Source organism: Nyctereutes procyonoides, unplaced genomic scaffold (assembly GCF_905146905.1).
Source record: "Nyctereutes procyonoides isolate TBG_1078 unplaced genomic scaffold, NYPRO_anot_genome, whole genome shotgun sequence".
In the NCBI taxonomy this organism is placed as follows: domain Eukaryota; kingdom Metazoa; phylum Chordata; class Mammalia; order Carnivora; family Canidae; genus Nyctereutes; species Nyctereutes procyonoides.
In genome coordinates, this window is record NW_026575049.1 from 24,049,678 (window position 1) to 24,077,583 (window position 27,906).

The 27,906-nt window shown below is 41.9% G+C and overlaps 1 protein-coding gene across 3 annotated transcripts in view; it reads left to right on the forward strand.

Annotated features, from left to right (window-relative positions):
- TCF20 (transcription factor 20) overlaps positions 1–27,906 on the forward strand; it is a 109,937-nt gene that overhangs the window by 13,141 nt on the left and 68,890 nt on the right. The gene's annotated exons all lie outside the window — the stretch shown is intronic.

Sequence of the window (27,906 nt, forward strand, 5' to 3'; positions counted from 1 at the left end):
ACAAGAGCAGAGATTCTTGATGAGCAGAGCTACTTCCCTGGACATTTCCCTGACTTAGAGCTCTGGTAGGCCAGTTACCTAGGGGCAGCTTTTGTATCTCTTTGGCTGAAGTGTGAGAGGGCAATCCTACTGTAGAATTCATGTGATGGGCACTTTATGGAAGGCAGCAGAACATCTGAAGGAGCATGTATGGTTATAGTTTGGCTCTATCACTTTGGCAGTGACATTTTGCCCGAGCCACAGTTTCCTCATCTGTAAAATGGGGCCTTTGGGAAAAGGAACATAGGAAAAGTATACAGTGGAGTGTACTATGTATAGGGGACACTCAGTGAATGGTAGTTGTCCATTACACCAACATTCAGCATTGTGCGTGTACCAAGACACTGGACTAGAGTGGGGCTGGTTCCTGCCTTGTGTATTGACTTTATTTTATTATTTTATTTAAGTGTATTGATTTTAGAGTACACTCATATCTCAATTATCTGCCCGGTAGATAAGGGCACTTAAACAGGGATATCAGAAGTGCTCTGATGAAGGGGTATAAGGTGCTCTACCAAGATGTGTAACCCTAACTTGAAAGATCACATGGGGCCCTGGGTGGCTCAGTTGTTTGAGTGTCTGACTCTTGATTTCACCTCTGGTCATGATCTCGGTGTTATGAGATCGAGCTCTGCATTGGGCCCGAGCTTTGTGGGGAGTTTGCTCCAGATTCTTTATCCCTCTCCCTCTCCTCACCCTTAGTACATGGCGCACGTGTGTGCTCTCTTTCTCTTTCTCTTTCTCTTTCTCTTTCTCTTTCTCTTTCTCTTTCTCTCTTTCTCTCTTTCTCTCTCTCTCTCTCTCATAATAAACTTAAAAATCTTAAAAAAAAAAAAGGTCATAAGCAGCTTCTCAAAGGAGGATCATTTACTTCCTCATCCACCCAGTTGTCTCTCTGCTGTCCCTTCCCACCTCTGCGGCTCATTCCTCCCCTTCTGCTTGACCGTTGGTGTTCTCTGAACCCTTGTATTTTAGTATAGGCTCTCTCCAGGTGTTCTCAGATATCCCCAGGCTTTTTGATTATCTGCGAGCTGCTGACCCCCAGATCTCTTCAGCCAGATCCTCTCCTAGCTCTTCCAGCTCCTGCTTGACACATTGCTTGGATATGTCACCAGTAGCTTGAGCTGCATAAGTCCAAAACTGAACATATCCTTTGAAAGCTCTTTCTTTTTCATCTGTCCCCTTCTCCATAAGTGGCTTTACCAGCCACCAAGCTTCCCAAATTAGAGTCCTCCCTTTCTCTACCCATTCTCTGTATGTCACCCATCACCAAGTCAGTGCTGTTTTTATACTGTCTCCAATATGATGCCACTGCTCTCGGAGCCACCATCATCTCTTACCTGGAACACTATGATTGCCTCTCAGTGTGGCCTCTCCATTTCTACTCCTGTCTGTCTCTCGTCTGCATTGCCCAAAGTGGCCAAGAGTTGTCTGGCTCTCCTTCACATAAAATCTTTTTATGGTTTCATAGTACTTGGAAGACAATCTCAGCTCCTTCCCATTTCTCACAAGGCCCTCAATACCCTGGACCCTGCCTGCCTCTCTGACTACCACCCCTCCTCCTGCTGCCTTTGTTTGCTGCCCTCCAGCCACATTTACTTTCTCTCACGTCTCCTGAAGTGAGAAGACACCCAGCTCTTTTCCACCTCAGGGACTTTCTCAGCCTTGAACACTCTGGCCCACCCCACCTTTTTCATCCTCCGGGATATTTGTTGAATGAATAGCATGAGACAGGCAGCAAAGGGGATGACAGGGTAAGGAGGAAAAGTGTCCTTAGAGTTCATGTACAAAGGTCTAGCAAAAAGATACAGAAATATTTTTGAAGAGCTGAAAGACTGTGAGTTCGGTTGTGGCATAGAACTCCACCTATTCAAGCAGAGCACCTAAGAGTCAGACGGCCAGGGACTCCCATCTCATGCTAATGAGAGTGTAAAATGATGCCACCACTTTGGAAAACTGTTTAGAAGTTTCTTCAAAAGCTGAATGTAGGGCAGCCCGGGTGGCTCAGCAGTTTAGCACCGCCTTCAGTCCAGGGCCTGATCCTGGAGACCCGGGATCGAGTCCCACACCAGGCTCCCTGCATGGAGCCTGCTTCTCCCTCTGCCTGTGTCTCTGCCTCTCTCTCTCTCTCTCTCTCATTTCTGTGTGTCTCTCATGAATAAATAAAATAAAATCTTTTTTTTAAAAAAAGCTGAATGTATGGGGTGCCTTGGGTGGCACAGTGGGTTAAGGATCTTGACCCTTGGTTTCAACTTAGCTCATAATCTCAGTCATGGGATCGAGCCCTGTGTCAGGCTCCACACTCAGCACAAGGTCTGCTTGGATTTTCTCACCTTCTCTCTCTCTTTCTCTCTCTCGAATAAATAAATCTTTAAAAAAAATCTGAATGTATGTCTACCTTGTGACCTAGCAATTCTGTTTCTAGGTATTTGTCCAAGAGGAATGAAAAATATATGTTCACAAATAAGCCTTACACAAGAATGTTCATAGCAGCTTTGTTCATGGTAGCCAGAAACTGAATAGTCCAGATGTCCATCAGCGGGAGAATAGACAAATTCATACAGTTGAAGACCACTCTGCAATAAAAAGGAGTAAAATCCTGATCTATGTAGTGAGGAGGAATCTCACAGGTATTGATGCTGAATGAAAAGCCAGACACAAGAAAGTACATAATGGATGATCCCATTTACAAGGTCTTGAGTAAGCAGAAGTGATCTATGATACTAGAAATCAGATCAGTGGTTGCTTCTTGGGTGGAAGAGGAGGAGTGACTGAGAAGAGGGCATGAGAGGACTTTCTGGAGTGATGGGAATATTCTGAGTCTTGATAGGCAGTCATCAAGTCTGACTGGATCATATACTGTATGTAATCTTACTGTCTGTACATTATACCTACAAACAACCTAGGAATTTTCCAAGATTCCTTTCCCTTCCCTCTCACTTTCAACATTTAAACTCTCAGCAATTCCTGTTCACTTTATGTCCAAAATATATCCTGAATTTGTTCCTCCCATCTCAAGTACCATCCCCTCTTATCCGGACTATATTTTAGCCTCCTGACTGGTGTTCCAAACCCCCTATTTTTGGCCTCCTCCCAAACCTTTTTTTCCACTTATCAGCTAAAGTGACCTTTAAAAATTCAAATTCGGTTATGTCAGTTGTCTTCCCACAGCCCTCCAGTAGCTTTCCACTGCTTTCATGGTGGCCAGCAAGGGCCTCTCTGACCCATTTCCCTCTGAGCCCGTGTGCTGTGGCCTCCTCCTTACTGGACTTTCCAGCCCTGTTGACTTCCCTCTGTTCTTTGAACACCTGAAGTTCATTTCTGCCTTAGGCCCTTTACACTTGACTCCTCCCTGTGCCAGGAGCACTCCTCCTTCTAGATCTGTGTGAGAGTTGTTTGTGGTTCAGGTTCAGTTTAAATGTCTCCTTTTCTGGGAAGTTTTCTTTGGCCCTCTGTCCAAAGTAGTGCTCCATCACATCACTCAGCTTTATTTTGTTCATAACTTTGATCAATTCTGAAATGATCCTGGCCTTTTATTTGTTTGCCAGTCTCCTCCCTCTGGGATTAAACTTGATTTGTTCATTGCTGTATTCTTAGTGTCTGGAGCGGTATTTGGCCCACATGGGGCAAAAGTACTGACTAAGCAAAAGTGTCAGGGATAGTGGTGATGTGATGAGACTGTTTTGGAGGTGAGGGAGAAGAAGGGGCCAAGGAGAGTAAAGCCTTTCAGGCTTGAGACCTAGGTCATGGTGGTGCCACTCATTGAAATAGAAAATGATGGAAAAAAGACAACCGTGGTATAAAGTGGTGAATTTAGTTTTGGACTTAAGTTTGAGGAAGGCAACAAGTGTTTGAGGCACAGATGTGACATTTAGGAGAAGGAACTGGGCTATAGACCAAGATTGGGAGGTTAGCTCATGTGGTCCAGCCTAGGAATAGGTGGGATTGCTCTCAGGGGTGGACAAGGTGTGAGTATGTAGAGGCAGAGAAGCGGCTGCTTTTTCTCCAGCCTGAGTGCTGAGCATCTCCCACCAGTAATGACGACTTGATAGAGTTCAGCCTTTACTTAGGGGTTTTCATAATTTTAGACACCTCACCCCCATTATTGTTGCTAATAATGACAAGTGCTCAGAGGGGAGGACAAGATTCTGAGGAATGTGAACATTTAAGGGGGCAGGGCGGTATTTCAAGAGCAGAGAGGATGCAACCAGACAGGTTTGGAGTAAAACCCAGAGCTCATGGCAGGAGGACAGAAAGTGTTTCAAGTCAGGGTTGGTAGCCAAGATTACCCAGAAGTGTCAGCTGGGAGGGGAGAGGTAACTAAAGCCAACTTGTGTGTTCACGAGAAAGTGAGGTGAAGAAGGAGAGAGAGTAAGTTTGGGGTCAGATCATCCTAAAGTTTGTCTCTTAAAGGAGAGTTAAAAAAAAATAGCTGCAGGGAGGGTCTGGGGTCGAGAGAAGACATTTGTGAAAATGTGTGAGAACTAGAGCATGCACAAACAGGTGGAAAGGAACAGTACAAGATGGTGTTGAGAATGCAGGAGGGTGCGCTGGACGGCGGGGGTGGGGTGCGGGGGGCTTCCTGGAGATGTCAGGGCCCCCTGGGCATTGGTTTCGGGTGGTAAGAATACTCCTCCCAGAGGAAAGCAGAGGTGTGTGGGTGGGAAACAGATGGGCACAAGGGCTGGAAGGTAAGGAGCACTTTTCTGTGCATTGCGAAGATCCTGCTGAGGGACACGAGTGAGTGGCGGGATTGGAAGCTTGAAGAATGCAAGAAAGATTTTGGGAAGCTGCTATGGCAAGCAGACAGAGCTGACTAAGGATGCAGGAATTACAGGGAGGAGTAGAAAGTAGTGAAGATGAGCTTTCCACCTCCTGGGAATTTTGAGAACTGATTAGACCTTTACAGCTCGTGGTCTAGTTTTAGATTCCAGTGATTGGGACTCAGCTTCTCCTGCCTTGTGTCTGGTGATTCCACTCCTTCCCCATAAGCCCCTGCCATTCCCATTCATTAGGCCGGTAATTTGTAAATTATTCCAGAGCTCTCGTGTTTTATTTAACCAGTACTTATGTAGAATTCACGGTTAGGTAGGTGGCAGTGTTCTAAGTGTTATATCAGAGGAGCAGGGTAAGGTGGGGGCACTCTGAATCCCTCAGCGCTGGGCTACTGCAGGTCCATGGAGGTGGCTGGGGCCCAGGTGGCCTGGCTTGGCCCGACGACTGAGAATCAACCTCTTCCCAGCTCAGTCTCAGCAACTCTTATCATTTCTCTCTTCGCTTTGGGTATCTGTGTAAGACTTTTGCTGGAAAAACTGCAAAATGTTTTCGAATATCACTGTACTAGGCGGTAAGATCCTTGCAGTCAAGGCTGTGTTTTATTTTAGAGCCCCAGCACCTGGCATTTTGCCTGTCAGTGCACTGAAAGTGAATGCCAGCTTTGCCTCTGAGGCTCTGCTCTGCAGTGCCCATCGTCCTCTGTCTTTATCCATATGTTGCAGTTAGATATGTCCTACATCACGGTTGATATAGAATGTGTCTATTTCATCGCAAAATTGTGTATTTTTAGGTGGCTACCATGCCTTGTTAATCTTAATTTCTCTTTTCCACATAGTAGGTATTAAAGTAATAATAAATTTAGGGGCGTCTGGGTGGCTCAGTTAAGTGTCTGACTCTTGATTTTGGCTCAGGCTTTGATTTCAGGGTTGTGAGATCAAGCTCTGTCTCAGGCTCTGTGCTCAGTGGGAGTTGGCTCCAGATTCTCTGTCTCCCTCTGCCCCCCCCCCCCACGCATGCTCGTTCGCTCCCTCCCTCCAATAAATAAATACATCGTTAAAAAAAAGAATAATGTTAAATTTGGATTTGTTGTAAAAAGAACTTGCAAAGTGTTCCTAAGAATAACTAAAATGGTTTAGGAATGGGGTGGGGGGAGGAAATTCAGAAAATATCAGCCAAATAACAGAGTTAATTTATTAAGCCTGATGAAGTATTCTGAACAGTGAGTTAACAAGGGTCTTAGGGTGTGTTAAAGAGGTGATGGTCACTGTTCCTCAACTCTGAGAAGGAAAACAATAGCAGATGATGTTGGATGGGGTGGGGTGCTCGGCTTAGGTGAACAAATCACACCCTGCTCTGTGAGGAACCCCAGCAGTTTCTCCTGGAGAGTCTCCTGAACAGTGGAACAGACTCACTTATGTTCAGTAATCCCTGCTTGATGGCAGAGTATGTAGAGAACATGCCCTCAGGATTCCCGCCAAATGACTCCTATAAACTCGGCGTGCCCAGGCAGCGTAGATGAACCTCACACGTGTACAGGTACCTGCGCGCTAGTGAGCAGACATAAGCACAGATGTGTATGTTGCATTGAATTCAGTGAGCTTGTTTTGTTTTTTCCTAGTGGATATATAAATTTAAACATAATGGGGGTAGAATTTTCATCTTTTAATTGAAGAAGTCTGTGGAAGAGGATTTAAGTTTTAACATACTGAATAGGAGAAATTTGAGTTGGAGCGAATGACTTTGCAGTCTGTGGCATTTATTAAATGTTTCTTCTTTAAAAAATTAAATTTATTTTTACATTGGCTAGCAAAGTGCTGAAAGTTGACTATCTCTAAAGATAAGGAACTTGAGGCCAAAAAGGAAGCCTATAGGAAGTAAACATGAGCAAAAATGCAAGAAAAAGAAAATTTCTATTTCACTTCAGCCGAAATTGCTAACTTTTTGCGTGCTAGGAACCAGAAATGCAAAATAAATAAGACCTCTTCCCTTCCCCTGGAGTGCAATGTCTGTAGAAGAGTCAGACACAGAAAATTCACACTTAAAAAAATCTATATGGGATCTATAAGGGTAAAATAGTGGTGTAGCCAGAGTTCTAGGAGAGTACTAGTGTGTGTGTGTGTGGGGGGGTGCTTTACTTTTGCTTAAGTATGGGAAGTATATTGGAGAAAACTGTAGAGGAACGGACAGGCACGTAAGCATGACCCTGTGGGAAGGTAGGAGAGGAAGGATGGATAGGAGAGAGTGCTAAGTGGATGAGTGGGGAGAAGCAGTCCAAGGGAAGGTCTTTCAATAACTACGACTTGCAACTATGTGGCATTTTAAAGAGAAAGACCTCAAGGTTTAGGAAACTTGGAAATTACAGGGAAGGGATGTCAGAAGGGGCTGTGAGCCTGAGTGAAGCCCTTGGTGATGGGCCTTGGATCTGGGCCATGGCCCTGGATTTTTATAAATGGAACAAGGTTTTGTGAAGAGAGGTTTGATATTAAGAGACTAGTGGGAAGGAGATGGGAGGGCTGATGGATTGATCATCTGTGCCTCTTCCTGTTCAGGTTTTCCCAAAGCTCTAGTCTTCATGAGAAAGATGTATAAAATTGAGCAACTGGTTGAAATAGATTTATAGGAAATTTTGGCATCAGCCCACTTGGATTCTAAAATAGGCAAGGATCTTTTATTTATCAAAAACTGGAATAAGTAATACTAAATAGTAAATTAATATAATTACTTTATATAAGTAATAAATTCTAAGTGCTAGATGTTCTAAACACTTGAGGAATGGTTAACTTGCTTTTTTCTTACAAAAGTCCTATGAGGAAAAAAAAAGTCCTATGAGGTAGTACTATTACTTCTATTTTTTATTTTTTATTGTATTTTTAAAAAGATTTTATTTTCATTCATTCATTCATTCATTCATTCATGAGAAACACAGAGAGAGGCAGAGACAGGCAGAGGGAGAAGCAGGCTCCATGCAGGGAGTCCAATGTCCAACTCAATCCTGGGACTCCAGGATTACAACCTGAGCCAAAGGCAGACGCTTAACCACTGAGCCACCCAGGCATCCCTACTTCTATTTTTTAGATGAAGAAACTGTAACAGAGGTTGAGTGACTTTCCAAAGGTCTCACCTAAAAAGTAGCAGGGCCAGGATTTGGAATTGGGCATCCTGACTCCAGATTATTCTGTGCCCTTAACCTGTCACAGTGCAATTCTAGGTTTAATTTGAATGAACCAAGAGATAACTCTTGCAGAATAAGGTTATGACCCCTTTGAAGGGAAGTAGTTTGGGTTTGGATTGTAGAAACAGAGCGAGGGGAGCCCAGGCATTGCCATTTGGGGACCTACTTGTTAGAACATCATTTGTGTGAAGGCAGGGACTTTGTTTCCCATCATATCCCCCGTGCCCGGAGGAGGAGTGCTTGGCATGTAGTTAGTGCTCAGCAAATAGTTTTTGTGTGTTTAATAAATGAATTTTGCTGCCACCTCTCAAGGGAATATGCCATGGAAGCTTCAGTTTCTTTTTTCCCTTTGACTCTCTCTTCATGATCCCTTTCTGAATTAATGAGTTCCTTGAGTTTATTACTTGCTTTTTCTTACTGAACTTACCTTGCTTAGCCTTCAAAGGATGCCAGCTCAGTCTACTGTTTTGGGAATTTAAGAAAATCAACTTATATTCAGATTCAAAATATTAGGTTTTAAGATTTCAGGAATCCTTTACTGTAAATATGATTTCTTTTGGTGTTTTTTTTTGGCTTTTCATATACCTGTGTTTAAGATGTAAACCTTAAAAAATGTTATTAAAGAGAATTGGAAGTATTGAATCACTGTATTGCACACCTGAAATAAATATGACACTGTGTTTACTGGAATTAAAATAAAGGCTTAAAATAAAAACCAGCCCCCCAAAATAAAACACTAATATCTTTAAAAAAAAAAGAGAGAGAATTGGAAGTGACTTCTAACAGTAGTTGAGATTATTTTTGGAATCCTTCTCAACAGACCAACCATCATCTCTACTTCACTTTTTTTGCCAGTATTCTTAATATTTGATACTGGTCCACATGTATCTGCTGCATAGGCTTCCTCAGTGAGTGAGTGGTTAGGAAATCTCTTCCAGGAGCCCAGTGGTGACACAGCCCGAGAGCTGTCTCTGCTGATGTAAAGCCACAGCATCGACCATGTAGAAGTCATATATCTGATTTCATTAGCAAATTACTAGGTCATATAGGCTCCTAAGGAGGAGCAGAGTAATGTTTTCTCTCTGTTTTAGTTCATTCTAAATTAAGTCATTTGAGAATAGGAGAACAGGAAATTTTGTCTCTTTCCATCTATAAATGTTCAGACTTAGGTCCATAAGCCAGTATATTTTTTCTTGCTGACCTGATTCAGCTTATTCACATTTTATTTAAATATATACCTCACAACGTTTTATTTTAAGAATAAGATTTGACTCTACCAAATCAGAAATTTGAAAAAAATCTCACTACTCTTAGAGATGGTCATATGAAAATAGTTACTTTTGTTGAAGTAGTTATACATGGAAATAATTATATATGTTAGAGAAAAAATGTCAAGAATGTTAGCATTGTGTTTTAGTTTAACTTTTCGAACTGTTATTGAAATGTATCCTTTTGTTATAAAATTTGTGTGTGCTTATGGTATAAAATTCAAACAATATAGGAGTGTATAATCTTACTCTCCAGAGATAACTGTTTTTACAGTTCGGTACGTATTTTTCTACACTTGTATTTTAAAAATGCCTTTCTTTTTTAAAGATTTTATATATTTGTGTGAGAGAGCGAGCACGAGAGCAAGCACATGCACAAGCAGGGGGAGGGATAAAGGGAGAAGAAGCAGACTCCTCACTGAGCAGGGAGCCCAACATGGGCTTGATCCCAGGACCCCAAGATCCTTCCTCACCTGAGCTGAAGGCAGGTGCTTAACAAACTGAACTACTGGGCACCCTCCTTTTTATTTATTTTTTTATTTTTTCTAAAGATTTTATTTATTTATTCATGATAGACATGGGGGGCGGGCAGAGACACAGGCAGAGGGGGAGAAGCAGGTTCCATGCCGGGAGCCTGATGTGGGACTCGATCCCGGAACTCCAGGGTCACGTCCTGGGACAAAGGCAGACGCTAAACTGCTGAGCCACCCAGGGATCCCCTCCTTTTATTTTTTAGTGTGGTTTTAGGTTCACAGAAAAATTGAGAGCAAGGTATAGAGATTTCCTGTACACCTCCTGCCTGTACACGTATGCAGCCTCCCCTACATCAACATCCCCCACCAGAGAGGTGCATTTGTTATACCTGATGAACCTGCATTGACACATTATTGTCACCCAAAGCCCATAGCTTGTATTACAGTTTACTCTTGGAGTTGTGGTGTTTGGTGGTTTAAGCGAAATGTATGATGACGTGTATCTGCCATTAGTTTCACACAGAGTAGTCTGACTGCCCTGAGATTCTTCTGTGCCTCCCTCCCCTAACCCTTGGCAACCACTGGTCCTTTTACTGTCTTAGGTTTTGCCTTTTCCAGAATGTTGTAGAGTCAGAATCATACAGTATATGGTCTTGTCAGATTGGTTTTTTTCACTTAGTTATATGCATTTAAGCTTCTGTGTCTTTTTGTGGCTTGGTAGCTCACTTTTTTATCACTGAATGATAGAACTATCTTTTTATGTGTAAATGAAGGTGGCTCTTAATACTCTTTAAAGAAATATTCCCAGGTCTTTTTTTTTTTTAATCCATTTATTTATTTTAGACAGCACAGGGGAGGAAGCAGAGGGAAAGAGACAAGCAGATTCTGCACTGAGCACAGAGCCCGACATAGGTCGATCCCACAACCCTGAGATCATGACTTGACCCAAAACCAGAGTCCATTGCTCAACCTTACTGAGCTGCCTAGGCACCCCAGTTCCCAGGTTTCTTTTATAGTTGGTTCATCTCCCAAAAACTTACTTGTTTTAGACAGCTTATGCCAAATTATTATCTAGTTTTTAAATATAGCAGCAAAATAATTTCTGTGTATGTTAAGCCACTAATCTAATGGCTAACATTTATACATGCTTTACCAAGCTCATAGTATTTATATTCATTATTTAATTCTCACAGTGAGCTTTATGAAGTCAGTACTTTTTCTGTAAAATGGGGATAAAGATTCAAGAGAGATTAAGTTATTTGCAAGAGGTCACGCAGCCATTCATTCATTAGGTGACAGAACCCAGGCTTGAACCCAGCTCTTTGTGGCTCCAAAGCCTGGTTTTCTCCTTTTTAATGTAAAATGTGTACCTTGTAAAGATGCATACTCCCTGGCTGCTTCCTTCACCCACCACGCTCAGGCAGCCCCCATGTACACACATGCTCTCTGCCTCTTTCTCTCCACAGCATTTATCTGACATGTTGTCTTTTATCTCTTTCTTCCACTGAAATGTAAAACTCCCTGGGATACACACTGCCTCCTTCACCTTTGCATCTCTGTTGCCTAGAGCTGTACATGGTCCACAGTCGGAGCTCACATGTTTGTTGTAAAGAATATATACCATAAGTTCTATCAGTCCATGAGATCTGCTTTTAATCACTTTTGTAGGATAAACTATTATTTTTCCTTTTTAGTTAGTGATTTAAGCAAAGGAGTTCAAAGAGAGGTCCCTTGAGAAGATGCCGAGGAAGCAGCTGAGTAGGAGATAAGGCTGTTGTGGATACTAGAGATGGGAAGTGGTTTGAATGAGGGAAGTAGGACACCCGCTTCTGCTGCTGTCATGCCTCCTGAAGGATAACTCTTCCCCAGTTCCTGGTCCAGTTTCTAACTACTGCCAGGATAGCTTCTGAAATAGAACTCTTGTCATGTCCCTCTCAGTTGTATACTGAATTAAATGTAGATGCCTTGCCTTGTTCAGGGTTCCACAGTAGGACTCTCCCCTGCCTTTCCAGGCCCATCTCCCAGCTTCCCTGCATGTATGCGCTCCTGTGGCTTTTGTGTCCCCAGTCCCATGCCTGTGACCATGCCCTCTGCCTTTTCTCCATATGTGGAGATCTCAGTCTTTCAAGGCATTTCTCAAATGCTCCTTCTTCCATGAAACCTAACATCCCCATAACTGGGTGTTTCTCTCATGGAATTTTGTAATTTTCTATGTGTACATTTAATCTTTGCTTTTTATTATACTCTTCTGAACGTGTTCTCGCCCTCCTTCCCCAGTCCTCTTTGAAGGCAAGGATTATAGTGTCAACACTCCTTATATTCTCTGTGGTGCACTGAATATGTGAGTAGACTGTGAATAGTTTTTGAAGTAGAGAAGAACAAAGGTAGACAAAAGATAGAATTAATGACATTTAGTTTTGGCACAGGTAAGACTTGTCCTTGTTCAAGGATTGTTTTGGTGGGGGAATCTTTTTGAAGAAAAGCTGAGTTTGGGCAGGAGGGCGAGGGATAGGTAAAGAATGAAGTATAGTCGATCTGCTCTTCTGTAGAACACAGGAAGCCAGATGGAGAAACGACTAGATGAGGAGCAGCAGTTATTTTTCAGAGTTCTGAGATGAGTTCCAGGACTTGCCCTCAGGGTGTTCAACAGTATAGTGAGGGAAACAGACATGTTAGAACAGTATTAATACGTTATGAAAATTTAGCCATAGAGAAGGGATAGCCCTAGGAAACAATGGTTGATTCTGGAGAAGTGGTTGGGGTCAGAACCAGTGACCTTAGCAAGATGGAGGACATCCCAAGAAGGTGGGCAGAAAAGTTGGCATCATACTGTGGGAAGCAGCCAATTAAATGAGCGTTGCAGAAGATATCCAAAGATATTTTAGGATGATGATGATGAAAGGTTAGCTTTTAGTGCTCAGATCTTACAGGAGAAGTAGGTCGGTATTAAACAATAGTGAATTTAGTGTTAGAAATTTACATAGCTTATTGAGTATTTCCTCAGTTTCCAGGGCTGGAGATCGAAAGTCATGGGAGGGAGCCAGGATTGATGGTGTGGAGTGGGGGAGACCAAGTCATGAAATTGCTCACTCTTAGGTGTCCTGTGTTCTTTAAAACTGAGATGCCTCCTTTGGGTTTTGTTTTGTGTTTGTTTAAGATTTTATGATTTTTAAGTAATCTCTACATTCAACATGGGGCTCGAACCCCCAACCCTGAGATTGAGTCTCACACTCCAACAACTGAGCTTAGACAGGTCTTATTTTAATTGATGTGAAGTTCACACAGCATAAAAGTAACCATTTTTATTTACAAGAGAACAAATCTACACCTTTACTTACTTTTCAGTAAATTTAAATCCTTGAGGTGTACAGCATCACACAGATTGTGTGGCCAATGGCTTTAGCAGGAAGGTTGCCTCAGAATTTGGTACAAATCATGCCACTGTTTCCATCAGCACCAGTTACTTTTCCCCAGATTACTCTGGTTTTGTTTAGTTTGCCACCAGGAGTCACTGTATTGTTCTTTGCTTTGTACACATAAGCACATCTCTTGCCTAGATAGAATTCAGTTTCATCTTGAGGATAAACTTTATGATTTTAAGAGCTATGTGTTCCCTCTGGTTCCAGAGACCCCAGCAAAAATGGCCTTGGACCACAGCCTTCCAGACATACTTGATGTTTTAGTCTTGTTCTCAGCAGGCCTCCACAGCCTCCAAGATGGAGGAGACAGAAAGGCCAAAAAGGCCATTTTTAATATAATATGTTATTAACTATAGTAACCATGCTGTACATTAAGTTTCCAGAATTTACTCATCTTACAACCGTTAAGTCTGTACCCTTTGACCAAAATTAACCATTTTATTTATTATTGTTATTTAATTTTTACTTATTTTTGAGGGAGAGGGAGGGCAAGTGGGCAAGTTGGGGTGGGGAGAGGGAGAGAGAGTCCCAAGGAGGCTTAACGCCCAGCGTGTGAGCCTAACATGAGGCTCAGTCTCAGGACCCTGAGATCATGACCTGAGCTGAAACCGAGTCTGACACTTAACTGGCTGAGCTACTCAGGTGCCCCAAAATTAACCATTTTGAAGTGAACAGTTCAACAGTTCAATGGCATGTAGTACATTCACGGAATTGTACAAACCTCTGTCTAGCTTCAAGACATTTTCATTATTTAACTGAAAGGAAACTCCATACTCTGTAAGCAGTTAATCCTCTCCCCATCGTCCCCCAGCCTCTGGCAACTACCAATCTGCTTTCTAACTATGGATTGACCTATTGTGATGACTTCATGTAAATGGAATCATACAATATGTGACATTTTTGCCTGGCTTCCTTAACTTAGCATGTTTTTGAGGTTCATCTGCATTGTAGCATGTGTCAATACTTTGAATACCTGTTTTCAGTTCTTTTTTAAAAAAATTTTATTTATTCATGAGAGATAGAGAGGCAGAGACAAAGGTAGAGGGAGAAGCAGGTTCCTCGCAGGGAGCCTGATTACTCAATCCCTGATACCAGGATCATGACTTGAATAGAAGGCAGGTGCCCAACCACTGAGCCACCCAGGTGTCCCCCTGTTTTCAGTTCTTAATGGTAAGTTAATGAAGTATCAGTATCAGCTCAGAGCAGTGTGCCTCACTAATGTGAGATGTTTCCCCTGTTACTAAAATTTCAGGTTAGTGTGGTCCATTTGCTACAATTGATGAACCTGTATTGACACCTTATTTTTTAATATAAAATCCATGGCTCTTTTTGGGCTCACTCTTTGTTGTACATTCTATGGATTTTGATGAAGACATACTGTCATGTATCCACCATTAGAGTATCATACAGAATGATTTCACTATTTTGAAAGTTCCCTCTGACCCACCTTTTCATCCCTTCCTCCCCATGGGCTTTTGGGAACCACTAGTTTTTTTACTGTTACAATAGTTTTGTCTTTTCGGCATGTCATGTTGTTGGAATCATATAGTTATGCCACTTTTTCAGAACCTCTCCTTTTCACTCAGCAGTGTGCATTTATGTTTATTCTGTGTCTTTTTGTGGCTTGATAGCTTTTTTTTCCCACTGAATAATATTTCATGGTATGGATGTACCATAGTTCATATCCATTTACCTGTTGAAGGACATTTCTATTGCTTACAGTTTTTGGCAGTTATAAACAAAGCTACTGTCAATATTAGTGTGCAGGTATTTGTGTTTACAGAAATTTCAACTTATTTGGGTAAAAATCTAAGAACACAAGTGCTGGATCATTTGGTAAGAATATTTTAGCTTTGGGGCAGCCCAGGTGGCTCAATGGTTTAGCGCCGCCTTCAGCCTGGGGTGTGATCCTGGAGACTCGGGATCGAGTCCCACATCAGGCTCCCGGCATGGAGCCTGCTTCTCCCTCTGCCTGTGTCTCTGCCTCTCACGTTCTCTCTCTCTCTGTGTGTCTCTCATGAATAAATAAATAAAATCTTTAAAAAAAAAAAAGAATATTTTAGCTTTGTACTTTGTAAGACACTGCCAAATGATCTTCCACAATGGCTGTTAGCTTTTTTTTTTAATTGAAGTAAAAGTTGCCATTTTAACCATTTTTAAATGTATATTTCACTAGCATTGATTACTCACAGTGTTGTGAGACTGTCATCACTATCTTTCCAAAATCTTTCATCACTCCCAAACAGAAACTATGTACCTGTTAAGCAATAATTACCCATTCCCTCCTCCCCCTGACCCCAGATGGTAGTACCTCTAATCTACTTTGTGGCTTGATGAATTTGCCTGTTCTGGGGACTTCATATAAATAGGATCATACAATATTTATCCTTTTGTGTCTGGCATATTTAACTGAGCTTAATGTAAGATTCAGAGTTCACCCATGTTATAGCAAACGTCAGAACTTCACTCATTTTTTTGTGGTTGACTAATACTTCATTGTATATGTATCATATTTGATTCATCCATTCATCTGATGATCACTAGGGTTATTTTTACCTTTTGGCTAATTTGAGTAATGCTGCGGTGAACATTGGCAGTCAGGTATCTGTTTGCATCTCTATTTTCAGTTCTCTGGAATGTATACCTAGAGCAGAATTGCTGGGTTATACATAGAGTAGTAACTCTATGTATAAACTTTTGAGGAAGTGCTAAACTGGCTTCCAAAGTGGCTGCACCACTTTACAGTCTACACCAGCAATGAATGAGGGTATCAGTTTCTCCACATCCTGGCAATACTTCTAATTTCCTGTTTCTTGATTATAGCCATGTGGGTGGGTGAGGTGGGCTCTCACTGTGGTTTTGATTTACATTTCCCTAATAATGTTGATTATCATTTCATGTACTTTAGTGACCATTTCAGTATCATTTTTGGAGAAATATCAGTTGAGGTCCTTTTCTTAGTTTTTAATTGTGTTGTCTCTTTAGTGTTGAATTGTAAGAGTTCTTTATATATTCTGGGTACGAGACCCTTATCAGATATCAGATAAGTGATTTTCCTGATATCAGATAGACAATTTTCATTGTCTAGGAATTTGGATTTCTTTTCTACTAGTATCATTTGAATAAGTTAATTTAGACACATTGGCTTAGATATGAATAAACCTGTGTGCAGCTTTGAACAATAGTGGAATCCCAGAAATAGAAGCAATTTTGAAGGATTTTGAAATTTGATTCCTGTATTTTTATTTAGTCATTATATTTTTTTCCTAATATCTTTGGAGCCTGTACAGCTCAGAAGACCCAGGAGATCTGGAGAAACCAAGCTTTGAGAGTGGTCCCAGCATGTGTAAAATATTGTAAATCACTTTATTCCTAAGACGGAGACATTTAGGGTTATGTATTGAATCATGTCATATTAATTGACGGTCGTATTCTAAACACAGAATCACAGGAGGACTGCCAATGATAGCTTGTCCAGAAGCTTCAGTAGAACTTTGCTTCAGAAAGGATTCATCTCATTTCATCAACACATTGGTATCTATCGCCTGCTTCTTCGCAGGTCGACTCTCCGACTTGGGAGCAAGGTTTTATACTTAACCTTTCAGCCAGCTCCACTCTTTGATTCCCTATATGAGCATGTACAGAAGACACAGAAACTGTGCCCCTCTATTTTAACTTCTTGGAGGAGAGGGTTCATTTGGCTTTTTGAGCTTAGGAAAAGGCAGAGATCCTTGGGCTTTTTACATGATTGATTTTCAATATGACTTGAGGATTCCATGAATTATATACACTTGTTTCCTGATTATTTGCTGAGTGGCCATAGATATTCCCTGCTCCTGAGCAGTGACTGGTGTTTACCCAATTAGCTCCTGGTGGAACTCTTCCTTTGCCTAACCTTTCTTTCAAGAGTCACCTCCATATTGTCTCAAGAGAGGAAGAGGTGCTTGTTTGGGTTATTTATGGCACTCTGAATAGAGTTGAAGGAAGAACTCTCTATTCAGATTTATCATTTAAAAAAATCCTTTATTAGGGCAGCCCAGGTGGCTCAGCGGTTTAGCGCCGCCTTCAGCCCAGGGTGTGATCCTGGGGACCTGGGATTGAGTCCCATGTTAGACTTCCTGCATGGAGTCTTTTTCTCCCTCTGCCTGTGTCTCTGCCTCTCTCTCTCTCTCTCTCTCTCTCTCTCTCTCTCTCTCTGTCTCTCATGAATAAATAAATAAATCTTAAAAAAAATAACTTTATTAGGTGTAGGGTTGGGTGGTGGGAATATGAGAAGATTCTTTAAGTTTCTCATGCCAGAGATTTTCAGGTGAGATGGTGAGTGGTGCTTGATTAGCACTGTAAAAAGAATGGAAGTAGCTTCTAGGCCTGGACCATTGGAGAACATTGGATCCTCCATATTGTTATCCTTCAGTACCTTTTAGTTTTATTGCTTTTTCGTTTCATCCATTTTCCTTTTAAATACTTCTCTAGCCATTTTCTTCTTGCCTTTCCCCATTTTCCCCCTTCTTTTTGGTAGCACATAAAGTGGAGTGTATTAGATGATTATGATTTAACAACTGTCTTCTAAGTGCTCAACTTTGAACTCCTCACATGCTGGGAGTCCCCGCTTTGCCTTTATATTCCCCTAGTAGGACCTCAGGGGAGACTTGTTTAATGAGCTGTGGCACTGTGCTTAGAGAGTGGTTCGTGCCATTTTTAGAAGACGTTCTGGACTTCTCGAGTGTGTGGCTGGTGTCTCTTCGCTGTTCTGGAGAATTCCCAGCAGTTCTTTCCCATATTGCTTTGCCCTCGTTCTTTCTAATTCCAAGACTCCAGTTTCATGGATGTGTTAGACCTTCTCTGTGTCCTTTTTTTGTCACTTAACCTTTCTCCTGTATTTTTTGCCCTTTTCATTTTTTCATTCTGGATAGTTAATTTTGACCTATCTACTACCATTTAACCAGTTCTCTCTTCGACTAATCTGTGTTTAGTTGGAATTAAGAACTCGATGGATGGGTTTATTGTATCTTTCAGTTTTGGTTCTTTTAAAATCTACATTGCTTTTTATGGATTCCTGTTCTCTGCTAAATTTTTTAAGCTTTGGCTTTTATTTTCTAAAACAGTAAATATAGTTGTTTTATAATCTTCTGTCAATTCCATTATCTGGAGTCCTTTGGGTCTGTGACTGTTTTTGATGGTTCTTACAGTATTTTGTCTATTCTTGTTTGTGTGCTGGACATGGTATTTGAAACATTATGTATAGAAATAATTAGAGGCCTTCGATGTCTTTTCCAAAATGGATTTTTATTTGCTTTTTCCAGGTGCCTGAGAGGACTAGCAAACTAGGATCACATTAATCCAAGTCGAGAGTTTGAGATTTTCTGGACTAACCAGGTTTTTTAAGCTGAACCCATGGGAAGGCTGACTTCTGTCCATTTCACTCTTACTCCTAGGATGCTGCCTGTAGGGCCCCAATCTACTGATTTGTGGGGGGGGGAGGGGCAGCTAACAGAGTATCTTCCTGTGCAGGGCACTGGAAGGGCCAGCCGTGTCACTGGGCTTCTTGGCAACCTCAGGCAGATCAGCAGTTGCCCCAGGTCTTGTTACTTTGGATTTCTGTTCTTTCCAGGATAGTAACGTAATTCCTCCATATCCTGTTAATTTTTTGTTTCTTTTGAAAAAGACTATGTATGTTACCTTGTTTTTTGTGTCACATTGTTATTTGGTCCATCATTTTTGGATGCAGAAAATGAGACCTTATTTTCATGGGTGCATGTTATCCTGACATTCACCTGGAAACAAGTGACCGTAAGGTGAGAGACACTACACTCTGGTCTTGTTTACATGTCACTGTGACGCTGAGTGAGTAGAAGATGGCAGAACTGGTTGGGTAGCCCATGTAGTATTTGTTGGAGGGCGCTTCAAGAAACCCAAGAAACCGTATCTAGAGCAAGCCAGCTACTTAACTTTTGGATCCCAGCTCTACCACGTATTAGTAGTATGATACCAATCAAGTAACTTTTCTGTGCCTTTGTTTTTTTGCCTAAAAATGGAAATATTAATTGTACTTACCTGTGGTTGTGCTAATTAAATTAGTTAATGATGAACACTTTTAGGATATTTTCTGTTTCACAGTAATCACTAGATAAAGTTTACCTATTAAAACCATCTAGAAAATTTGATAGTATCTGATGTTTCAGGAAACATTTATGTCCTTTGGCTTGTATTGTTAAAACTTGAAGTTGCAAGCAATGATGCCTTCTCATCAGCCACCTGTTCTCTGGGGGCTTATTTCAGAATCACTGAAGTTGGTGTTTGCTAATTTCATGCCAGTGTGTCAGGGAAGGAAGAGATACTCTTTCCAGCGCTGCAGGGACCAGCTACCTCCCAGTGGGTCTCCAACAGTCAGGCCACTGTCCCTCAGTGGGAAGGGGTAGGGGTTGGTCCTGTGGCTGTGGCTCTTGCCTATGGAGTAAGAATGTGCTCTGTTGGCATTTTGATTGTGAATTAGGAGGACTGGTGAGGATTTAACCCTGCTGTGATTTTTATGAATGGACTGTAGATCCCCGGGTGTGGGAGCTTTCTTAATTAGAGAATGACATAGGAATTAGCTGTTACAGAGTGGTTTTCTATCAGTCATAGCAGTTTTTGTTTTGTTTTGTTTTTTTAAGGGTTTCCGTTGTATTTCATTTGTTTGGTTGACTGACAGCTGGTGCCTCTTCTAGTTTTTTTCCTTGTTGCTTGTCTTTTGCCTGTTTTTTCATGGGTTCAACATTTACCTGAGAAAGTCAGAGGGGATGATAATACTAATAATGATCATTTTAATTTATGTGGTACTTAGCAGTTTACACATTTATCGTGGAACATTCCTGTGAGGCAATAAGTAGGTTAACTGCCATTTTTGCAGATGAGTAAAGTGGGACTTGCGGGTTAAATAACTTGCCCAAGTCACAGAACAGGTGGCAAAACTGGCAAGTATTTAAATATAAGTTTCCTGATTCTAAATATAGTGTTTTTCCAATGCATGGCTTAGGAGAATCTATTGAAAACAAGTTTAATAGGGAAAGCAATTGTACCTTGCTAAAATAAAGTTGTATTTTTGCTCATTTTGCCTACTGAAATAAAATTCTATTTTCAGATGATTTTTTAAACATGTTTTTCTTGGTGTCTTTCTCCAAAACATTTAGTTTGTCCACAGGAAAGCAGTGTTTGATGGTCTTGCAATCCTGTAAGTGAAGAGATGGTCGGGTGGTTGTGTACTGACTGGAGCCCAGGCTTTTGCTCTTTTTTTCCAATACTGTCCATTGAAGGAGGTCCCAGTCAAGGAGAGTTTTATGGCTTTTGTTTCTCAGATCTCTTGGGAAAGAGCAAACAGTTGCCGGGAGTAGTTTCTTTTGTCTCTCAGTGCCTGTTATATGTGTACTTGGCATCCTTGTTACTATAATGCCCATCTCCTCATTTTTAAAAATGAAATGAAAATCTGAAATGCAGTCTAGAGCTAAAGCCATTCACAAAGATCTTAGGGTACTGAAAATTATCTTTTTATTTCTTAAAAATCCTCCAACCCTAGATTAATTTGCTAATTTCTCTTTTTTTTAAGATTTATTTATTTTAGAGAGAGAGCATGTGTATGAGCATGTGGAGGGGGGAACAGAAGAAGAGGGGGAGAGAGAGTCTCAGGCAGACTCCGCGCTGAGCACAGAGCATGACTTTGGGGTTCAATCTCAGGACCCTAAGATCATGACCTGAGCCGAAACCAAGAGTCCACTGCTTAACTGACTGCATACCCCAATTTGCTAATTTCTTAAAGCACTTCCTAGAGACTTAGAGATGTTCTCTTTAGTTTGGGAGTTGGAGTTTTGAAGTTTGTAGCGTGTTTGAAACAATCCTCTGAGCTATTTATAGGTGTGGAGTTTTTTTGTTTTTTTGTTTTTTTGTTTTTTTAAGGTTTTAAGGTTTTATTTATTCATTCATGAGAGACACAGAGAGTCAGGTACAGGCAGAGGGAGAAGCAGGCTCCAGGCAGGGAGCCCAACTCAAGACTAGATCCCAGGACCCTGGGACCACGACCCAAGCCAAAGGCAGACACTCAACCACTGAGCCACCCAGATGCCCCGTGTTTTTCTGTTTTTAAGTGGGAAGCTCAGTAATCTTTAGAAGGATACTTGTAGATGCATTTGACAAGAACTAACACTGTTTTTCAGGATTTTGGAGTTGTGGTAAATTTGAGGCAACAGTGCAAATTGTGGAGTGTGTCAGCTCAGCTCTTCTTGTGCTCTTCCACAGGAATTAATCATCCAGGCAATATTCCTCCCATGCCTCCATCCCCAGCCATACGGAGAGGACCCCATAAACTGTAAAAAGGTCCATTGGCTTTTATCTGGAGTCGACTGTACCCATAGAACTCAGTCCGGCCTTTTGCTTCATTTGACAGGTTGACCTATGGTGTTGGTACCTCCAGTAAAATCAAGTCTTAATGCTCTGGTTGAGTGCATTTCTCATTGCTTTGCCCAAGCAGGCCAAGGACACATTAAAATCTGTCCCATCCTGTATTTATTTTCTAAGATTGTTGGAGTAGTACTTTTGTCTATTATGTGTTCTTTGTTTGGACTCAGCTACTATTCATAATTTCAGATGTGGTCAGTTGGTGTTTAAAAGACCTTTTTGCATTTTAAACACATCTGATTCAGTAGCTCATGTGTTTCTATGTATATGTAAGATATCGTTTAATATTTTTTGCATTTCTTTATACTGAACTTAAAAAGTGCTTTCTTTTGGGGTGCTTGGGTGGCTCAGTTGGTCAAATGTCTGCCTTTGACTCAGGTCATGATCCTGGGTCCTGGGATGGAGTCCTGAATCAAACTCCCTGCTCAGCTTGCTCTTTCTCTCCCTAAAAGAAATTTAAAAATCTTAAAAAAAAAAAAAAATGCTTTCTTTCAAAGGTCAGAGCCTTTGGAAAAAGATACCAAATTTTCAGAACCTTTTAAAACCTCTTAAAAACCCTTGTGATTTATGTTATTTGTTAGTTTTTATTTATCAGAAGTAGTAACTGTTGTGTTCAGCGACTTCGTAGAAAAAGTGTAGATCAATCGTCCTCTCCTTATGCTTCAGCTAGAGGTGAGGCTCAAAGCAGGGAGTGAAGGAGGGATTATAGAAACGTGTTCTCAGGATTAACTTCCCTCACAGATGAAAACTTTTGGTCTCCATCAGTTTCTTTACTTTTGTCAGAAAGAGAATTGATATTGTCAACCTGATTCACCCAGCATTTGAATGCTTGCTGTGTGCATGGCAGTAGGCAAGCCAAGGTCCCAAGCTGCTGGGGAAATAGAGGGTAAATAGCTCTCAGATAATGCTGACCATGGTATGTGCCATAGGGAGGAGTTAGGGGGAAAGTAGAATTTGCAGTAGACTTTAAAGGTGAGTGGTATGTCAGCAAAACTAATATTACTCAGGCAGAAGAACCAGCTAGAATAAAGGAAAGCCTGCAGAAGGTGTATGCAGGGGGCGCTGGGGAATACACAGAACATGACTAAGAACAGGAGGGATAAAGAGCACATTCTTTATTAGACCTGGTCTTAAATCTCAGCATTTCTTCTCCACTGACCAGCTGTGTAACCTTGTGAGAATTCAGCTTTCTGAGCCTCAGTTTCCCATTCTGCAGAATGGCTAATAACTACATCACAGATTTGTTAAGATTATATGAGACTGGGTGGGGGGTACTACCTTTGTAGCTCTGTCAGTTAAGTGTCCAACTCTTGATTTTGGCTCAGGTTGAGATCTCAAGGTTGTGAGATCAAGCGCCACCTCAGGCTCTGTGCTGGGCATTGAGCCTGCTTTTTTTCTCTCTCTCCCCATACCCTGCTTGCATGTGTGCATCTCTCTTAAAAAAAAAAAAAGAAAAAAAAGATGAGACTGTAATATATTGCCTGGCACATAGTGTAAGCACTCAAAAAAAATAGCTGCAATTATCAAATTTCTTTGCTTTAGAAGTGGTATTTCTTGTTTTAAAGTTAGCATGTTCATTAGATCACTTCCTAGAAGGTGCCTGTCCCCCACAATCCCACCTCAGGGACAGTTACTGTCAGGAGTTTGGCAAATGTCTCCTCCCTATGTTTATCTCCATGGATCTTTGTTTTTTGTACACAGAATTATTTAAGGTTTGGTTCCGGACCACCGCAATAAAGTGAATGTCATGATAAAGTGAGTCAGATGAACTGTTTGGTTTCTCAGTGCATATGAAAGTTATGTTCACACTATAATGTAGTCTGTTAAGTGTACAATAATAGCATGTCCAAAAAATACCTTAATTTTAAAATACTTGCTACTAAAAAATGCTAACCATCACCTGAGCCCTCAGCCAGTCATAGCCTTTTTGCTGGTGGAGGGTCTTGCCTCCATGTTGATGGCTGCTGATTGATCAGGGTGGTGGTTGCTGAAGGGTGTGGTGGCTGTGGCAATTCCATAAAATGAGGCGGTAATGAGGTTTGTCACATTGATGGATTCTTCTTCCACAGGTGGTTTCTCCATAGCCTGTGATGCTATTTGCATTTTCCTCACTTTAGAACTTTTTTCAAAATTGGAGTCAGTCCTCTCAAACCCTGCCACTGCTTTATCAAATAAGCGTTTGTCCTATTCTCAATCCTTTGTTGCCATCTCAACAGTTTTTGCAGCATCTTCACCAGTAGATTCCATCTCAAGATGGAACCATTTTCTTTGCTGATCATTAATGTGATCACGAGACTGCAGCAGCTCAGGCCCTACTTCTGATTGTGGTTCTCTTGCTGTTTCCACCACATTTGCGGTGACTTCTCCACTGAAGACTTTGATGATCATGAATTGGAATCCACTTTTTCCAGACTCCTGTTCATGTTGATATTTTGGCCTCTTCCCATGAATCATGAATGTTCTCAATGACATCTAGAATAGTCAATAACATCTAGGATTCTTTCCAGAAGGTTTTCCATTTACTTTGCCCAGATCCATCAAGAGAATCACTATCTATGGAAGCTATACTCTTATGATATACCCTTATGATATGTATTTGTTGAATAGTCAGATTTGAAAGTTGCAATTACTCTTGATCCGTGGGCTGCAGAATGGATGCTGTTAGCAGGATTGTAAACAACGTTAGTTTCGTCGCACATCTCCATCAGAGCTCTTGGGTGACCAGAAGTACACTGTCAATGAGCAGTGATATTCTGAATGGAATCCTTTTTTTCTGAGCCGTAGTTCTCTTCTCAACAGTGAACTTAAGATACCAGCAAACCATGTTGTAAACATATATGTGTCGCCCAGGCTTTGTTATTCCATTTATAGAGCACAGGCAGAGTAGACTTAGTGTGATTCTTAAGGGTCCTGGGATTTTCAGAATGGTGAATGAGCACTGGCTTCAGCTTAAAGTCACCAGCTTCATTAGCCCCTAATAAGAGAGTTGGCCTGGCCTTTGACACATTGAAGCCAGGCATTGACTTCTTGTCTCCAGCTATGGCAGTTCGAGATGGCATCTTCTTCCAGCATAAGGCTGTTTGGCCTACACTGAAAATGCGTTCAGTGTAGCCACCTTCATTATCTTAGCTCGAGCTTCTGGAGAACTTATGCAGCTTCTGCATCCCCACTTGCTGCTTCAGCTTGCACTTTGATATTACAAAGGAAGACAGCTTCTTTCCTTAAACCCCATGAACCCACTTCTGCTAGCTTCAAACTTCTGTGGCTCCCTCACCTTTTTCATTCAGCCTTCATAGAATTAAGAGAGTTAGAGTTTTGCTCTAGATTAGGCTTTGGCTTAAGGGAATGTTATGGTTGGTTTGATCTTCTATGCAGACTACTAAACATTTTCCCATATCAACAGTAAGGCTGTTTCATCGTCTTATCATTCACGTGTTCACTGGAGTAGCACTTTTAATTTCCTTCAGGAACGTTTCCTTTGCGTGCACAACGTGGCTGTTTAACACAAGAGGCCTAGCTTTTCAGCCTGTCTTGGCTTTTGACATGCCTTCTTCACTAAGCTTAATCATTTCTAGCTTTTGATTTAAAGTGAGAGACCTGTGACTCTTCCTTTCACTTTTGAACACTTAAGGCCACTGTAGGGTTATTAATAGGCCTAATTTCAATATTGTTATGTTTCAGGGAATAGAGAGGTCTGAGGAGAGGAACAGAGAGGAGAGAGAGAGGAGGAATAGCTGGTTGGTGGAGCGGTCAGAACACACATTGACTAAGTTTTAGTTTGCCGTCATATATGGATGGGTATGGTTTGTGGCTCCCCAAAACAATTACAGTAGTAACATCAAAGATCAGTTGTCACAGATCACCCTAACAAATATAATGATGAAAAAGCTTGAAATATTGTGGGAATTGTGAAATGTGACACAGAGACATGGAGTGTCAAGTGCTGTTGGAAAAATGGCCAGTTTGACACAAACTTGACACAAACTTTCAGTTTGTGTAAAAAAAGAAAAAAGTTAAAATTCAGTATCTGGGAAGTGTAATGAGGTATATACCTGTATTTTTTTTGATTGCCACTGTTCCAGGTTAGGATGTTCGGTGTGCGAGGCAGGGACAAGGCAGGCTGTGTGGCACGCCTGGAGGATGAGACTGGGCTGTATGTGTGCTGATTAATAATTAGGAGCCAGGGAAGGTTTTATTTTTTTTTAATTTTTTATTTATTTATTTATGATAGTCACAGAGAGAGAGAGAGAGGCAGAGACACAGGCAGAGGGAGAAGCAGGCTTCATGCACCGGAAGCCCGATGTGGGATTCGATCCCGGGTCTCCAGGATCGCGCCCTGGGCCAAAGACAGGCGCCAAACCGCTGCGCCACCCAGGGATCCCCAGGGAAGGTTTTAGATCGAAGTGACTTGATTGGACTCATTTCGGTAACAGTGCTGAAATGTAAGTTGGATCGAAGTCCTGTAGTATGGGGAAGCAGGTATTTGGCTGTTAGAGTGCCTGGTCAATGTCAGACACGTTTGTTACATACCTTCAACATGTGTGTCCTAGTTGGAGAAATGAGGGACTCACATGTGGGAGGGAAGTAAAGGCAAGGCAGGGACCAGGCACCGGAGAGTGGTGTGTGGAGAAGAAATCAGGAAGGACAAGATCACGGATCTGAGCGTTTCTTGAAGGCTTCTGTGAAGAGGTCAGATGGGAGCCAGGCCTTGAAGAATGACTCCAATTTGGGAAACATTTTTGGGAGGAGCAAAGCACGAGTCATGAGGTAGGAGTCCAGGTATTGAGTGCATGGTCTGCCAGAGTGGTGGATGTGGGTTGAGCAGTAGTGAGCAGTATGGTTGGAAAGGAAACTTGCAGCGGCCTCGCCAATCCTGTTACACGCTCTGCCCTGTGGCCCCGATCTCACTGCACTGCAGTTGTCTTCCTTCTCTTCCACAGTCTTAGTCGTCCATGTGTTCCCAGGCCTGGTGAGGGCCCAGCACATAGTGGATACTAAAGAAAAATCGAACAATTGGGTGTTTGCTCTTTGTGGAAATTACAGACTGGATATCCTGCTGCCCCCTCAAACTCAAGGTTTAAAATAAAATCCTAGTCTGTCTCTCCACTGTCCCTTTGATTCTGCTCTCAGCCATCGGGCCTTCAAGAGGTCACCTCTCTCCACCCCCCCCACCCCGACCCCCTTGCTCCCATAGCAGTGTGTGTTTACCTCCCTGGTCCCAGAGTTGCTTCTGTACACCTGTTTGGAATCACCACAGCCCTTTCTCTCGTCCCCCAGCCCTTTCTCTCCCCAGCCCTTTCTCTCGTCTCTACTAGCTGCTTTTCCCCTTAACTGCTCTTCTCCTTCTCTAGCTGCTTTTCCTCTTTTGTAATCTCTAAATGCTGGAGTGATTCAGAGATTGCTCCTATATGGAATCCCTGGACCTGTGTGTGGCTTTAACCCTTTTTTTTTTTTTTTTTTGGTTTAAACCTTTTTTTGACCAAACCAAATGCCAACCTGGTATACACACCCTGCACTCACTTGTGCACATGGACACACACAGCTGAAACAAGAGTTCCACAACACACTTCTTCATCTTACTCTGGGCCACGGGACTCTGTTATTTTCCATTCTGTTCTATTTTTTTTTTTTTTTAAAGTGCTGTTCGTGACCCACTAAATTGATTTCACAACCTTCAGTTTGAAAAACTGCTCTGGATGATCTCACCCACTCCTTCGGCTTTAAATACTATCTTTGTGCTGGTGACCTTACCATTTATATCTCCATCCCCACCTTCCCTTGAGATCCAGACATGCCAGCTATCTGCCTGACATCTCCACTTGGGTGTCCACTAGGAATCTCAGAGTTAACCTGTCCAGCAGAGCACTCCTCATTCCCTTCAACCTGTACCATTCCTGACCTCATCCCTCTCATACACAGTGCTCGGTTCCCAGTGGCTCAGTGGAGGACAGTACTGGAGTACTGGCTCCGGAGCCCACTTCTTGGGCTCAGACCCAGGTTGCTGTATGACAAGCTTGGAGGCCTTAGGCATTTACTAAACCTCTCCCTGCCTCATTATCTTCATTTGAATAAAGTGGAGTTGTTGGCTGTACCTTCCTGGTGGGACCATTGTGAAGATTGACTGGATTTTTACCTGTAGAGGATGTAGAACAGTGGCTGGCAGGTGGCTGGTGTTCAGCTAGTGTTGGCTGCTGCTGTTTGGCATCATTGTTGTGTCCCTCACATCCACTGCTGATCCATTAGCAATTTCCTTTGGCTCCAACTTCAAAATATGTCCTTTATTTGACCACATATCACCACCTCCATCAACACCACATTCATCTATGCAGCCA